The 16,580-nt window shown below is 40.8% G+C and overlaps 1 long non-coding RNA gene across 1 annotated transcript; it reads left to right on the plus strand.

Moving 5' to 3' along the window:
- The first annotated feature begins 303 nt into the window (after positions 1-303).
- Positions 304-10,561, plus strand: LOC147248514 (uncharacterized). Its single transcript, XR_015119518.1, has 4 exons — positions 304-442; positions 1,230-1,290; positions 10,034-10,128; positions 10,398-10,561. It is a non-coding gene; the product is annotated as an uncharacterized LOC147248514 (long non-coding RNA).
- Positions 10,562-16,580: the final 6,019 nt, after the last annotated feature.

Genomic DNA, 16,580 nt, shown 5'->3' on the forward strand with positions numbered 1-16,580 from the left:
CACAGAATTTTTCCTTAAAGTCTACTGGCCAGTGCTTCTCTGTGGCTGGACCCATTCAACCAGCAGAAGCTTTTGACAAAACACAAAACCGGTCATCAACATGATTTGTTGATTTTATATTGGCGAACGGCGGAAGGCATTCACTTTGATACTAACATTCATTGGATATTGCTGTCCGTGGAACAGAGATGGAACGCTTTGATTCGTCAAATGAGCTGTCAATCAAATATTTGACGCCCATGTTGGAGGCGATTCACTTCCTGAGTATCGCAGCTGCTTCTAATTAGTATGTTAATTCATCAGTCGGTGGGCAGAAATTGATACCTAAAATGTTTGTGACCAAATGTTTGACTGAATGTGGATTATCTGGGCATTTTTTCATGTAAGAATATCACTTTTGTGGGAGTTTGGTGACCACTGGAGTAATTATTCAGCCTTGAGGGTGAGTAGCCCCATGAGTGTAACTGAATGTTTTATTTCATATTATCTGATAAATGTGCTGTTTGTGCCTGCTGCAGTGGTTCTATCTTGACCCAGTTTCCTTAAATGTATACACAAGCAATAGAGCTTTCAAATGATGTATGACACAGGTGGCTCCTGGAAAGTCTGGACTGGCTTTAGGGAGGTGTATATTTCAAGCTCCATATGGAGGGTTAGCATCTGGAAAGCAAAATTTGTTGAAATTAGAGAAAGGTGTTTTTATTCTACATTCCCCTTAAGGTTGTTGTAAACTTTTAGAGACTACAATCTGGCAACCTGATGGATTTGGTGCCATCTTTTCAACTTAAGTGATGCTCTTTGCTCCTCTTTCAAAGAAGAACTACCCTTCAGTTCTTTTTATGTATGATCCTATAGCAGCATCTTTGCTAACCTCCTAAGGAGCTGCTTTTAATTTGTAGAGACAGCCATGTTTATCGCCTGAACCATACTGGTGGTTTGGACACATAACTTGTAGCCTGACAAGATGGTCTCTCTTGTGGTCAGCTGCAAAGTAAACCATTGGGTGCAGGTCACTCAGCATAGCTACAGTTGGATTATACCTTGAATGTTGTTGGCTGCTCCTGATAAAATAACTGAATAGAGGCAATTTAGTGAGCAACCACAACAGTGGGCGCGAAGAGATTAAAAGCTCAGAAGAGCAGTCATTAGCATGAGCAATTCCTGGCTTGTTGCTCATAGTGAGGTATTGGACCTTGATCTCCACTTTTTTTTTTTTTTTTAATTTACAGAGCATAAAGGACTCTTGAATCAGGTGAAGACACACAAGAGTCAGAAGGCATACTGCAGTGTGTGAGTATTTTTACAGCCAACTGTGTGAACAACAACCCAGGGGATTTTGTTAGCCACATTTCCTCTCATAGGATGTGACGCCTTTGCATGGATGGATGTATGTGACTCATAGGAAGTAGGGAAGACCCTCTGCATTTGGAGCCTCTGAGTAGCAAATACAGCAGGAGGGTCTGACTGTCAGTCAGCATCTTACCCATCTTGCCTCCCTAAGAGTCAGCAGAACTCTCCACTGCTGCGTCACATTAAACGCAAGATGACCTGAGGGTGGTGGCTGCCTACTTTGTCAGTCTAACAAAGCCTGTTTGGCCCTTTTCATACCATTGCAATGGCAATTTGCTGTGTGTGACCTTTGGAAGGGCAATGTAACATGACAAGAGCTGTTAAGATCTGAAGAGCACCCAGGGGTTCCTCAAGATATAGGCTATTCTTACAGTTTGAGTTTATCGCCCCCTTTATTTTTGGGCTTTCACATCAGCTGTCTATGAGTCTTTTCTCGTGTGGGCAGAGGATTTCTCCTCATCTGCACTCATTCACTGCTCACACTTGGGCCATTTCCACTGGAATGCTTAGAAAGGCAGCATCAGGGACATTTGTCAGTGTGTATATATCAGAGCTTACGATTTCCAGATCCTCCCCCTCTACTGCATCTCGGCAATGATAAATCTGACTACAAAATAAGGAATCTCAGCCTTTAGACATGGCAGGTTGCTTGGGATGCATTACTTTTCATCAAATTCCTATGGTGATGGGGAAATTATGGGCCAAGTGGAAGTAGCCACTTTAGGACATGCGCAGTATGCATCCTCCGAATAGAAGAATGACACAAACGCCAGCTGGGGATGCATGAATGAGAGAATTTAACAGGCATTGCATTTTTTAATTATTCTAGCACCAAAAAAACAAATGTTAATGATTTAAAAATGCAAATAAAGTAGTTACAATGAGCCACACCTAAAATGTGACTCTGTAGGAAACTGTGCATCCAGATACATTTAACTTTTTGATGACGTGAATAGTCCTCCTTGGCATCCAGTTGACTTTCTTCAGTATGCAACATGTTCCTGGCTGTTTCTTGGCTTTCCCCCAATGTGGAACACAGCCGTTAAGCCTCTCTGTCTTGCATCCTCAGGACAGCCTCCACAGTTGTCCTAGAGAGATTATGGTTGGATGGATGTACAATATATGCAAATCAAGCATGGAATGTATGGACACCAGGACATTCTAACCATGGGAATGTTGCCAGTCTCATTCCAAAACCACAGCAATGGATGCATAACAACCTCAGCTGCTTTGGGAGGAATTTAGACAAGTTTTGGGAGCCTAAATTCTTATGAAAGAATTTGCCTCAGTCGTGCTACAAAAGTATTGGAATTAGTTCCATTTTAAGCACAAGGGCAATGTTAATTTCTGATGGGAAAGGGGTTTCAAAGTTTGGATAACAGAACAGATATCATTTTATGCTGTGACATTTAGATGGTATTTGGAATACCGTGTCCACATACCTCTTTTATCTGCTGTTTACAAACATAAAAATGTAACTGTTAGATGAATGGACAGAGGGAATTAGATGACTGAGCCCCCACAAAGATCCCCATTTGCACAGCCCTTGAAGGCACGTGCAGATTTATGTCCCCCCCCCCCCCCACTGAGACAGCTGAATGAACTGTCTATGCATTTTAAAATAGTCTTTATCAATAAATAATGATCAGCCATATGTATATATTTTTTTTAATGAAAGAATGAAATTCAATCTGGAATGATCTCTTGCTCTGTTTGTATAAATGTGTGTGTAATTTGTGTGAATATTTAAGTCTGTGAATGCAAACATCTGCACTCATGAAAGCCTGCACACTTTCATTTCTCTTTGTTTGGTACCGTGTGTGTGTGTGTGTGTGTGTGTGTGGCCCCTAGCTTAAGTACTCCTTCCCCTGAATAGAGGATGTCAGTGAACCGGCTAGTCTCTGGAGTAGAGCTCACTCTACACAGGGTGAATGTTGTTCTATTCTAGGAACTTGCCTCTAAACAGAGAAGAACACAAATGTGGCACTTCCTGACACTTCTACCTCTTGTGCAGCTGCTGTTTGGTTTCGGCCTGGGAGGGCAGGAGGGAACGTGGAAGAGATTGGGAGCAGGACAGTGAGGATAGAAGAGGGAGAGAGAGAGGCTGAGGGAGTCACTCACCCTGTAGACATTTAGCCAGCCAGCCAGCCAGCCAGCAAAGGCATTTGCATAAACAGCTGGCAAGCCAGGTAGTCAAATAACCAGACATATATCCATTAATCAAAAAAGAGAGCTTGCCTAGCAAACACCTATCTAGCTTGCTGAAGCCAAGTGAACTGAGCTGCTCAGAGGCGACAGCCTAGGACGTCAGCTGTGGCAGGTGTGTGCCTCTCTTTCATATGGCGTCCTGACCCAGGAACGCTGATAGAAAGTGGCAGGACGAGAGGTGTGAAAGAGGAGGCAGAGTGGTTGAAGGGAACATGCCTCAGTTTTATAAGGTAAATGGAAAAAGAGACAGATGGAAGGCAAATGTGTGAATCACCAAAGCAGATGTTGGTGTGGCTGTGCTGGGGTTTATGTTTGACTGAGGCTGTAGGGTGACATCACAGGTGCTAAGCGGTCAGTGCTGCCGTTTTGCAACTACTGTACACTTCCCAGACATCGTTCCACAATCAAATGGTGTTCCACAGTGAAGTGCGTTTCCATTTGTTTTCTGTTTAGGAAGTCACTGTAGGTGGTGCTGTCTTTCAGCTCTCACACACTAAATTCTCTTTTTTTATTTGCTGTGAAGCCTACAGGACAAAACCACACATACCCTCTCCTCCCTCCTCACTGCTTGTTGTTAGTGGCTGATATGAAATATAATATTATTTGGGTCCACTAAAACAGGATTTACATGACAATGGTGATCTATGGAACACACTGCTGCTGCTGACTAATTAGTTTAGGTGGGAAGAGGGAAAACAATTCAGACAGTAAAATGTGTGGGAAGGCTGTTGCGGTTAACTTCAAAACAGATTTTTATGTTTTGGACATCTCATGGGTGGAGCACATGGTGGCAATATATTTTGTGGCTTTATGCTGAAAGTGTTCTATTTTGGGGCAATGTAATGCATGGTCATTTCTTGTTGGAATTAGCTTACTATTCGTCAGAACACATTAAACCCAGCTGAACTGTTATCAGTGACTATGGACTGCTGCATCTCAATATTAACCTGATTAAGAGACACAATTGTTCACGCTGGCATGTAAACAGCACTTTCTGATGACATTTGCTTAATAAGGTCAGAGTAAGCAATCATTGAATTAAGATATGGAGTATTCTGATCTCAGCTGCATCATTAACATTAGTTGTAGACATGAATTTACCTTAGTTACCCTGTCAAGACCTTTATGAATGCTTTCATGCAAACATGCATACAGATCATCATAATGTTCTTTGAGTTGAGTTGAGAGAGTTGGGAAGTAATCTAGGTACACATTTTTGGTTATGGGCGCATATGGTGTAGCATGTAAGACTGAGAAAGAATGAAATGTTTTCTCAGCAACATATCTTAATTAATATTTTCCTTATTAAGAATAATTGTTTTAATTGTCCATGTAAACATAGTCTGTTAGCCTTCAGCGGTTGGCTGGAAGCCACTCAAAGATGGCATTAGATGGACTACACAATAAAATACCCGGGAAACATAGAGGCACCTGCGGGCTGATTAGAATCCCAGAGTTCTGTCTTTGGGAGAGACCTCTTTGAGAGAACCTGTTGCAGGAGAATATGCAAACTCCAAACAAAAGGACTGGTGGTCAGGTTTGAACACAACCTTCTCGCTGTGAGGTGACAGTCCTTAACACTGTGCCACAGTCAGCGCGAGGTTATTTAATTAATTCAATTGTAAATGTCAGTGCAACAGGGGAAGGCTACAAGGCTTGTTTATTGCTAAGAATAGACAACCCCCCCCCCACAGATTAGAATAAAGTGGTGAGGAACATAGGAACATTATCTGTTGTACAGCCATGAATACCCATATGCCTTCCTCCATTTCATTAGCATATTATTGCTAACAGTGTGCACACTGAAACCCTCACTTTCTCCCCTGAATGCTGACCCCAACCATGAATCTAAAGCAAACCTGAATCCAGTTCTAACTCAAAAACCAGGTCAGTCTCAAACTCCCCTCGGACCTTCTGAGGAGTGACCACACAAATCCTGAAATGTGCCTCGCTACAATGGTTTCACATTAGCTTCATAAAGATAGATAGAGATCCACACACACACGCGCGCATGCACACACCCGTGGGCACGCACACACCCGCACCGGCAGCTGCTCAGTGGTTGTGGCAGGTACGTGACAGAGACTGTGGACAAAGCGTCCCCGTCTCAGCTGTGGTTTATAGATTAGGCCGCAGCTAATGAAATAGAAATGGTGTGTAAAGCGCAAGCTTTTAATCTTTGCTCGCTGCGGGACACTCCGTAGCATGACGGTGACACATCTGAGGTCGGCGTGGAGACTGGAAAAATAGTAGTAACTTAGAGACATATGAAGAATTTTAGTCTCTGAACTAATATTGGACATGGTTTGACAGTACAGATGGATAGACGTTTCCCAATAATCCATCTTTTTTCAGAAGTGATAGATTGTATTCTGTAAAAGCAGAATTAAAACTGGATGAAGAGAATTTGAATTGCCTGACGAAAGTAAAAAGTCATACATATTTACACTTGTAGTTTTAGACAGGACTAATCCTTCTCTTTGTGTAGACTTCTCTCCTTATCCTAGTTTTGTGGCCACCCACAAGCTGTCCTCAATTTAGCAGTTAATTTTAGCTGCTCGCTCCCCTCAAATAAAATATTTTTGTTGCCAGTTGCTTTGAACTCCTTTTCTGACTAAAAATGTTCAGATTCTGTCACTTCATTTCAATCTGTCAATCTGCACTTAAAATATAAACAAATAAATATCATTAAATGATATTTAGCCTGTCCATAGGTGTGAGCTTTTTTACTGATTGAACACAACAAGCTAGCGCCGTAGACTTGCTGCTGTTGCATGATCCTAATAATTCTACGTGGACATTCTAAACAATAAGTAATGAGTGATCAAAGTCATTCTTTACTGTAGAAAAGAGACTAGAAGAGTTGGGAGGAAGCATAGATACACCAATTTAATGATAAATGATCCCAATTACATTGATGCAAATCAGAACACCTTGGAAATACGCATTTATTTTGAAATTCCCAAAGCACATCTTGCTCTCTGCTTTGCCACCCAAGCACACCTTTGGAAATAAAATTGTCAAGTCATAATTTAAATTATTTTTGTGAATTGATATAAACTGAACAAATTTTATTAAGTAGGCATGGGATGTTGGCTCAAAACATTCTGGTGACATACTTTGTTTTATCTGAACATATTGTGTCATTGTCTAAAGAATCAATATGTTATTGCATAATGATGAATCTGGTCATTCTCAGCAATAATTGATACTGAACTAAGGGAAAAATATACATGTGGAAGGAAAGAAAAAAAATACCAGTGCAGTATTTCGTCACGTCCTTAAGACCAACAGCTTTTGTTTCCGCTGTTTGCCTACCTTGAACAGGTCCATAAAGACACACATAATTGGAAAGGAGAGAGCTGTTTAATGAAATGGCCACTCAGTTCCACCATGTATTATATCAATCAGAAAATTCCTGCTCAGAGAGTGAAAGCTGCCCTCCACTGCACTGAACAGCACCGGCGTGGGACACCAGCAATTTGACTGGAGGGACCCGAGCTTGAGCAGCCCAATTTATTAAAGTCAAAGAAACTGTGTCCTTGGAGGTCAATGCCACTCCGCAATGGAACACGAGGACAATTTGTGTTTTCTCCTGCATTACAAGAGTGTGTGTTTAAACAGACCTCTGGCATAAAATTTCTCCCTTGGCATATAATGACCTCTCAGGCAATTATTTTGTTTATACCCTCCTGGTACGAAGCAGACACTGTAAGTTGGTTTCAGAGGATGTAGAAGCGTTCCCACATTATTTTATCGATCGTTTTGCCCTTTGGGTTACAGCATATGCAGGAATGTAAGCAATTATACAACAATTGTAGAAGTGCATTGTTTTCAGTGGATACAGCCATACCTTGCAGGACTTGTCTACTTAACAGGCTCAATGGTGTCTTTATAGTTCACAGGCTGTATGTTATCTCCCCCCACAGTGGTCAATTTCTAGCTAGCACTCCCTCATCACAGCCTTATCCATTAAGAGACACTCTATTTTAAACAAACAGCTTGTCATTGTTCCAATTGACTGCGTCTTGGCTTAACCATTGTCCCATTAACAAGCTAATCAAGTCAAGAGAGGCACATTTGTCTCCTCTCTGGCAGGTCTGATAATGGTCGCCTGCATTATTTCAGGAAGACAAAGGATCTGTGAAGGTCCCTGATGAGTCATTCCTCTTTAAGGATAACAAGGCCTCTTTTACTCATGGATGAACATGAAACGAGATGGTTCGAGGTATGACTTAAAGACATTTTAAGTAAAATTATTTATTGCACCTTTATTGCAAAAGCAGCATTATTCAAATTTGGAACAGAACTGCACTTAGATAAGCTTACGATAAGCTGCACATGTGCAACACAGGTGCACAAACAAATCATGTTTGTTTTCCACGTATCACCATCTCTCATCTTATATGTATTTTATTCTCTCACTTAAGGATGGATGAGATACTCAAGTATGAGTCACCAGTATACTTGTACCTAAACCCCTGTGTCATAATTTCCTATTGTGCTCAATGATTGAATTATTTCCTGACTGCAGTAACCCAGGGCTTGATGAAGCTCTCAAGTGAGTTTCAGCTCCACTGTCAGGCCCGCATCTTTGCTGTTTTGCTTCACTCTTCCTTCTCACGGCATTGTTTTTGGACTCTGTTGTAATCAGAATTGAGAAAAAGGTGGTGAATGCAATGGTGTATCACATTTTTGTTTTCCTGAATGACATATTAAGATTCCCGTATATTCTGAGGGAAAATAACTGACTTCCTGCTAACAACAATCCCCATATCAGGTGAAATGACTATATGTCCAAGAGTAATCCCAGTATTGAGATCATCATTCAGTGGAAACTTGTCATTCATCTGTTCTTATCAATCATTTTTTTCATCATAGTTTCATTAAACTGAAGCTATATGATACAAAAGAAAAATGTCCTCACCTGTCAAGAGATTTTTTTTTTCCCCAATGGTGTGGTAATAAAAAGAACATATGAATCACGATAAATCATACTGAGTTCATATTACTTTTTAGATCGTGCTATAAATCAAATCAGCACCACAACAGTTTTCTTGGTGATTTTATAAACAAACAGCAGGTTTGATGGTCTGTACTTATTTATAACTGATGGATCTGGATTGATCTTTGGAAAACCTTTGAAAGTAGCCCAAAGTCTGTTATGTGCATCATCTGTTGCCAGGCTACAAAAGGTCCTCTAAAAGGAATCTGAAGGCATCACATGAAGGGTTTGTGATGAAGGACAACTTCTTCCAGAACTGAGCAGTTCATAGTGTAACTGCAGTGAGGCATGTCAGCTGATAGCTTGGCACATCTTTCACATTTTGTTTTGTGAAAAAGCAGCAAAGTCTTCATGTGAGGTATTTATTCTTAAATGATATGTTAAAAATTGAGCAAAATGCTATTGTTGAAATTCAAGCGCCTAATCTGTAAACAGCAGGAAGCAGGAGTTGGTTTGGAGCGATAGCTGTGGGCGTAGCAAAAGTCGTAGCCAGAAGCATCAGTAGCATAGCCAGAACCAGCTCTGATTGTGGTGACCAGGCCAAAACTGATAGTGTCCATGTGCTTGTCATCCTCCTGGATCCCTTAGAGAGAAAACTGCTCCACTACAACTCAATTATTCTCTTGAAACCCCATTTGGAAACATATGAAGTGCTCAATCACCAGTCGAGGAGCACCACAGTTCTCATTTTAAGATGCTCCATGTTGTAAAATGTGGGGAAATGGTGTGTGTGTGTGTGTGTGTGTGTGTGTGAGACTAACATAATTAGCCATCTGCATGGTTGGAAACTACTTTACCAAGTAAATATGGTCACTTTAAATAAAATTCTGGTACCAGGGTCCTACTTGAAAGTGTAGTCGATCTTCCCCTTCGTCTCTCTCCTTCGTCGGATTCGGCTGCACACACATGCACGCCGGCATTTTTAGTCCACTAATGTAATAATGATTGCAAACTGCTTTATGGAAAAAAGAAGTGAGTAACATACATATTCCCCCCCCCCCCACATACACACACACTCCTACTACCAAAACTGTCTCGGCGATGATGCAGCAGGCTTATGAATTTCTCTTGACTGATTGTTTTCAATTCATGTATTTTCTTTGATATTATGTGTAGATTTCAAATCAAAGTGATTCAGCTTAGAAAAACCTTGACAGCTCAGTGGCCTGAAACAGACACACTGAGGCTGCCAGGAGCAGCCAGAGACCCCGCATGGCAAAACCCAAGCGCCATATTTATTTGTCAAATTTCTACAGAAGAGAAGAAGAAAACTTAATAGAAGAGAGAAACGGTTGACGTAAAATTTTAATTTCCATAAGTTAATGTGACTTGTTTATAACGCAAGGAACTTTGCTCACTACCTTAACTTATTTAAATGAAAGGTAAAAACCCCCAAACAAACGAAACAACCATTTTGAGTTGTATTTTGAAGCACATGGGTTTCACCTTGTTCTGATCCAACTTCCTCAGGATACCAGAAACACAGCTAGCAAGTGTGAAGTAGATCGGACGACCACACATAAAGGGAGAATTACTCAAGTGATGTTGTTACAGAGACAAATAAGGTGAGGGTTTTCTTTTGTCTTTTGCAATGTTGGAGGTGTGAGTCTTTTTAAAAAAATATTTAATCAACTAACGCAGCAGGAAGCAGGGACTGTGAAATTAGCATTTGTGCCTGCTTCATACATAGCATCAAACATTCCAGAGTAATATATATTACCCTTCATTTTGTTCATGTACTGATGTTTGATCAATTTGGGGAGCACTTTATGCGTGTGATGCCTCTGTCACAGGTGCAATGCTGTCAAATATCAGGGTGTTTTTTTCTTAACAGGTCAGCTGCCAGTTTTCCAGAAACTTGATGGTGGGCCTTTACATCATTAAGTGACTACATCACACGACACATCAGGGATAATAACATTAGGTTTTTTGTGGTTCCATTACGTTAAGCGTAATTACCTGATAAATAAATAAATTTCGTGGAAATAAATTACCTGCCAAATCAAATCTCTTGGCTGGACAATTTTGCCTGTGGGCCCAGCTTTAGACAGCCCTGGTTTAGTCTTAGTATATAAATGTGAAATTAAGTGTGTGTGTGTGTGTGTGGGGGGGGGGGGGGTGTTTTGGAAAGGACAAACCTCCCTGGCATGTTGGTATAAGAGGAAGATGATTCACAGAGTGTGATCTGACTGGATCTCCAGAGAGAAAATGGTCCTCATTTACACCACAGCTCTCAAGTGAAATGTTTGACAGCAAACAACCAAAAAACTACTTGCAGAGACACATCAGCACACCCATCAATATGAGTGACAACTTCGACTAAGTGCCAGTATGTCTCTGCTGTAGGTGTTTGGGTCTCTTCCACTTCCTGTGGAAAAGCCCTTAGGTTTACACAAATACCGAGCTGATAGTGTTGCTTTGTGTTTACAAGGCAGGACATTTTTTTTTTCCTGCAACAGGTCCCTGTTGATCTCTCATCTATTTCCAGTTATGCAGCCTGCAGGCACATCTGAGTGACACAAAAGGAAGATGTGCCACAGCTACAGTTATTATGAACTCAGCAAGGAAGATGGGATTTAACCCGTGTTTGTTGGTTTGTCACTCTGAGTGGTTGTCAGCAAGCTTACGCAAACACTACAATGTCGCTTTTTACCAAACTCAGCGGAAGGGAGCATTGCAGCATGGGTCAGGAAAGAGGCTTCTCATTTTTTTGCTGAGTGGCATTTCAGCCTCAAACACCAGCAATCTAAGGCTGATTAATCAGTTTATGTCTACTTTAATGAGAGCAGCTGTTGGTAAAATCGCTGTACATTTATGTGGCATTTCTTGCTGGAATGTACCCATGTAATCTCAATCTGTCCCCGTGTCGTGATGTACAGACGTTCCTCAATGACTGTGACAGCTCAGTGACGTGGGTTTACAAAGAGGTAATTTACATTCAAATAAAATACATCATCCTTCTTGCATGTAGATCTAATTTAACTGACATTTACACTTAATATTATGTGTCATCAATCCCTACTTTGGTGCAGTGCATTTTAATGCCAGGAGTGAATGGAGTCAAATCTGCCTGTCAACACTGCAAGATTTGTCATTCTCAGTTATCGAGTTTAGTGTTGGATAGTCCAACGTACTGATATGCGCTCAGAACTGCATACGCCCACTTGCTGGTGGTTACTGTGTCTTTGCTACATGTCTATGAACCAAAAATACTGCTTTTTCTTGATTTCAGTCAGCACCAATGAAAACTTTTGATGCCTTTTGGGATTGGCAAAACACTGACGATGATCTGCTTTTCTCTCAAGCGGCAGTAAAGTCTGATCGACAGCTTTCTCTCTTGCCCAATCATAATGAAATAAATGGTTTCAACCTTGCCAGCTTATGAAAACAGTCTGAAATGTTTGCAGCTGAGAAATAAAGTCTCTATTCCTTATTTTAGCTCCATGCAGACTTTAGATAAGTGAGTTTCTGGAGTTTTAAGAAAGTGTGGAGTTCCACCTTGATGATAACCACGGCCCATTCTTTCTTGATCTGTTCTTAAGTGTCTTTCTGAACTCACGATGACACTGCAAGTCAGCTTATGAGGTCAAAATTAAAGTATTTATTAAGCACAAAGCAAGAACATCAGCGTCTTTAATGATGCAGTATCAAAACACACTGTGAAAGAGGAAGAACAGAACAAGAAAATATGCCCTTATTAGTTAATTGCAGTGTCCCTGCAGTTCTCAGTTAAACATGGATGGTGAAAAACTCTCTTTAGTAAGAAAACATGGCTCTCCTCATTATAAAACTCTAAAGTGTTTACACTTAATATTTTCACTTGTAAAATCGTATTTTTTTTTTTTTTGCAAAGCCATGACCTTTCATGCGGTAGGCAGCAATTTCTTTCCAGCACTGCTCCCAAGAACTGAGCAGATGTAAAGAAAAACAGGCTGTGAGTCAGAGGAAGGCCAGATATGATAATGCAGTAAGACATAAGGAATATTTGATTTTAAGATGCAGTGTTAAATTGGCTTTTTGCACAATGAACTGGCATAAAACACGAACGGTGGTTTAGCGGGTTTTGTAAAGAGGGATATATGGTGCTTGTTACCTTATCAGGACATGCTTTTATGAGCAGAAACCTGCTGATGCAGAGGCCACCTTTTATTTGCCTCTTTTATTTTTCTCCATAAAATAAAGGGACTGGATTCACTGTGACAAAGATGTTGTAGCTTGGAAACAATTACAAGTAAACACTGATCGTGTGTGCTTGTCCTAGAAACAGCCCACCATATTGTGTGAAATATTGCACTTTGCCCTTTTTGCCTGGATTGTAAACATACAGTTTGTTCCTCGTCTAGTATACAGCAAGATTTTACTCCCTTTTAAATGAATTATTTCACCACCTCTGTAAGCTGTGGTCTACTTGCTGTACTGATGTCCAACTACTACATTTCCTACAGGTAGTTTGTATTATGATAATATGAAGGGGTTCTATTACTTTTCTGCTCATACACTGAGTTAAGCTGGTTGCTGCCGGAGACCTTTCTTGCTCTGAAGGTCAGGTGTTATTCACCAGTGGTGGATTCGACCGTTCCAATGAGTTCAGTGACATCCCTGTGTGTCTCTTCTCTGTGGCTGCTGCAAGAGGCGGCTGTTGCTGCTGGTCCCTTGACTCACACCTTACAGAGGTGTTTCAGTGGGCTGAAATCCTTCTTACTGATCTTCCTCCAAGCATTTGCCCACATTACCTGTATATTATTGCTCAATCAGGGCTGGGGTACAGGGTGTTACATATTGTCACTTTGCATCCTGCATTATTGTTCATATATAGTGGTTTTAGGGAGTTTTGTCAGGGACACGTTATTATCCTCCTTCAAGGCTTAAGCAACATTTTGCAGCATTTGTATTTAAACCAACACATTAAATATCATTTTGAAGGCACATTTTCATACCTCCTCGGAGCAATGCAATTTACGGAGACTTTGGTGTGAGATTCCATTGTCTATACTAATCACGGTGTGTTTGTGCGTTTTATGATGTACTGACTTGCAGCTAAATGGTACTTGTTGATTTTTGTCTCTGCTGACCTGCAGCCCCACTAGTTAGTTTCCGGGGCTGCAGTGATTTCAAGGTTGTAAAAGAACTGGAGACCTAGTATTGAATATCGGATTGCCAGTTATTAATATTAGTGCCAGATATTAATGTTAGTGTATTTCTACACTTACTTTCCATGTACCCCTGTTATCGCCCTCCTTGAAAGTGTCACAGCCTCTAAACTTCCACCACTTAATGGCAACAATCCTGTAACTTTGCTCTAATTATTTGATGGTGGGATGAACAGAAACAGATTTACGGGACAGCAGGGGGTGCGTTTCCTGACAGACTGGCTTGCTGTGAAAAGCACCCTCCCTCTGGCAAAGTCTTATTCTTTTCATCCCAGTATTCTAGAAGGGACTAAACACTATAAAAGAAAAGCCTTTAAAAGAGGAGTAGATGATGTGGTAGACTGCAAAATATGATCGGACAACTGGAAATGAGGACATTCACAGACCAGCTTTGTGCTGCAAGGTTTGCCATCATGTCACAATTTCATGTGTATGCAAACCAGAAAATAAAAGACTCGGCTGTGCTGTATTTTTATATGAAACTAGCACTTTTCAAGATGTTTTATGCAGCATTTCAGCAAAGATGTAAAACTTTGTATGAAACTGTGTCACTTTAAATTACTTGGTCAATTTATTATATTAGGAAAACTTCTAAATATATTTATAAGTGCTCAGTAAAAACCTGAAATCTTACCTGACAAACACTGAGATCCAGCTACACATTTATACTTTCACCATCTTGTCTATTTTATATCTTAAATATTTTTTTTCTTTTTTGTTCAAAGTCACCTGATCTTCATGATCTATGGTTTCATTCAGGGTTCGCTTATATTTGTGGTACGGATTTAGGTTGGAACTGGCTGTTGAATCGTGCAGTGAGCAGGTAAAAATGGGAAGAAGCACAGGAACACGCTTAAACACCAACCTATAGGCCCAAATACTGTATCCCTGTGGCCTGAGGAGAACCCCCACCCCCAACCCCCTCACGCCACCCCACCCCACCCCACCCCACCCCACCACCAATTCCTTGTTTTGGCTGGCAGATGTTTTCTTGGGAGCCTCCGGTTCACATTCATCCTGCTCTGCTTTAACAAGAAGGGCCCCAGTTTCCAAATTTAGACCCAGTATATCTCAGTTGTTGACTCTTTGTTCTCCACCTACCAGCAGGTTTGTTTTGTAACATATATATCTATATCTATATATACGTACAGTCAGGTCCATAAATATTTGGACATTGACACAATTTTCAGCATTCCAGCTCTGTACAACACCACAATGGATTTGAAATGAAACAATCAAGATGTGCTTTAAGTGCAGAATCTGAGCTTTAATTTGAGGGAATTTACATCCAAATCAGGTGAACGGTGTAGGAATTACAACACATTTTATATGTGCCTTCCACCTTTTTAAGGGACCAAAAGTAATTGGACAAACTAACATAATCATAAATCAAATTGTCACTCTTTAATACTTTGTTGCAAATCCTTTGCAGTCAACAACAGCCTGAAGTCTAGAACCCATGGACATCACCAGACGCTGGATTTCGTCTCTGGTGATGCTCTGCCAGGCCTCTGCTGCAGCTGTCTGTTCTTTGGGCATTTTTATCTTCAGCAATTGAAATGCATGTTCAATCGGATTCAGGTCAGGTGACTGACTTGGCCATTGCAGAACATTCCACTTCTTTGCCTTTAAAACCTCATTGGTTGCTTTCGCAGTATGCTTCGGGTCATTGTCCATCTGCATTGTGAAGCGCTGTCCAATGAGTTTTGAAGCATTTGGCCGAATATGAGCAGATGATATTGCCCGAAACACTTCAGAATTCATTCTGCTGCTTTTCTCAGCAGTCACATCATCAATAAATATAAGGGATCCAGTTCCACTGGCAGCCATACATGCCCATGCCATTACACTACCACCACCATGCTTCACTGATGAGGTGGTATGCTTTGGATCTTGAGCAGTTCCTTCCCTTCTCCATACTTTTCTCTTTCCATCATTCTGGTACAAGTTGATTTTTGTCTCATCTGTCCATAAAATGTTGTTCCAGAACTGTACAGGCTCTTTTAGATGTTTCTTGGCAAACTCTAATCTGGCCTTCCTGTTTTTGAGGCTCACCAATGGTTTACACCTTGTGGTGAAACCTCTGTATTTCCTCCGGTGAAGTCGTCTCTTAATTGTTGACTTGGATACGGATACACTCACCTCCTGGAGAGTTTTCTGGATCTGGCCAACTGTTGTGAAGGGGTTTTTCTTGATGAGGGAAAGGATTCATCTGTCATCCACCACACTTGTTTTCCGTGGTCTTCCAGGTCTTTTGGTGTTGCTGAGCTCACCAGTGCGTTCTCTCTTTTTTAGAATGTACCAAACAGTTGATTTGGCCACACCTAATGTTTTTGCTATCTCTCTGATGGGTTTTTTTTGATTTTTCAGCCTAATGATGGCTTGCTTCACTGATAGTGACAACTATTTCATATTGAGAGATGACCTCACCAGATTCCAAATGAATATACCATACTTGAAATAAACTCTAGGCCTTTTATTTGCTCCTTGTAAGTGAAATAACGAGCGAATAACACACACCTGGCCAGAGAACAGCTGAGTAGCCAATTGTCCAGTTACTTTGGTCCCTTTAAAAAGGTGGAAGGCACATACTGTATAAAATGTGTTGTAATTCCTACACTGTTCACCTGATTTGGATGTAAATACCCTCAAATTAAAGCTCAGATTCTGCACTTAAAGCACATCTTGATGGTTTCATTTCCAATCCATTGGGGTGTTGTACAGAGCTGGAATGCTGAAAATTGTGTCAGTGTCCAAATATTTATGGACTTGACTGTACATGTGTGTGTAGAGAGAGAGAGAGGAATGTGTGTAACCAGAAAAAGGAAAGAAACTATTGAGAGGAAGATCTATATGCTTTTTTATGC

The sequence above is a fragment of the Aulostomus chinensis genome, chromosome 15 (genome assembly GCF_037954235.1).
Source record: "Aulostomus chinensis isolate RoL2024-O1b breed Wild chromosome 15, RoL_Achi_v1.0, whole genome shotgun sequence".
NCBI lineage: Eukaryota > Metazoa > Chordata > Actinopteri > Syngnathiformes > Aulostomidae > Aulostomus > Aulostomus chinensis.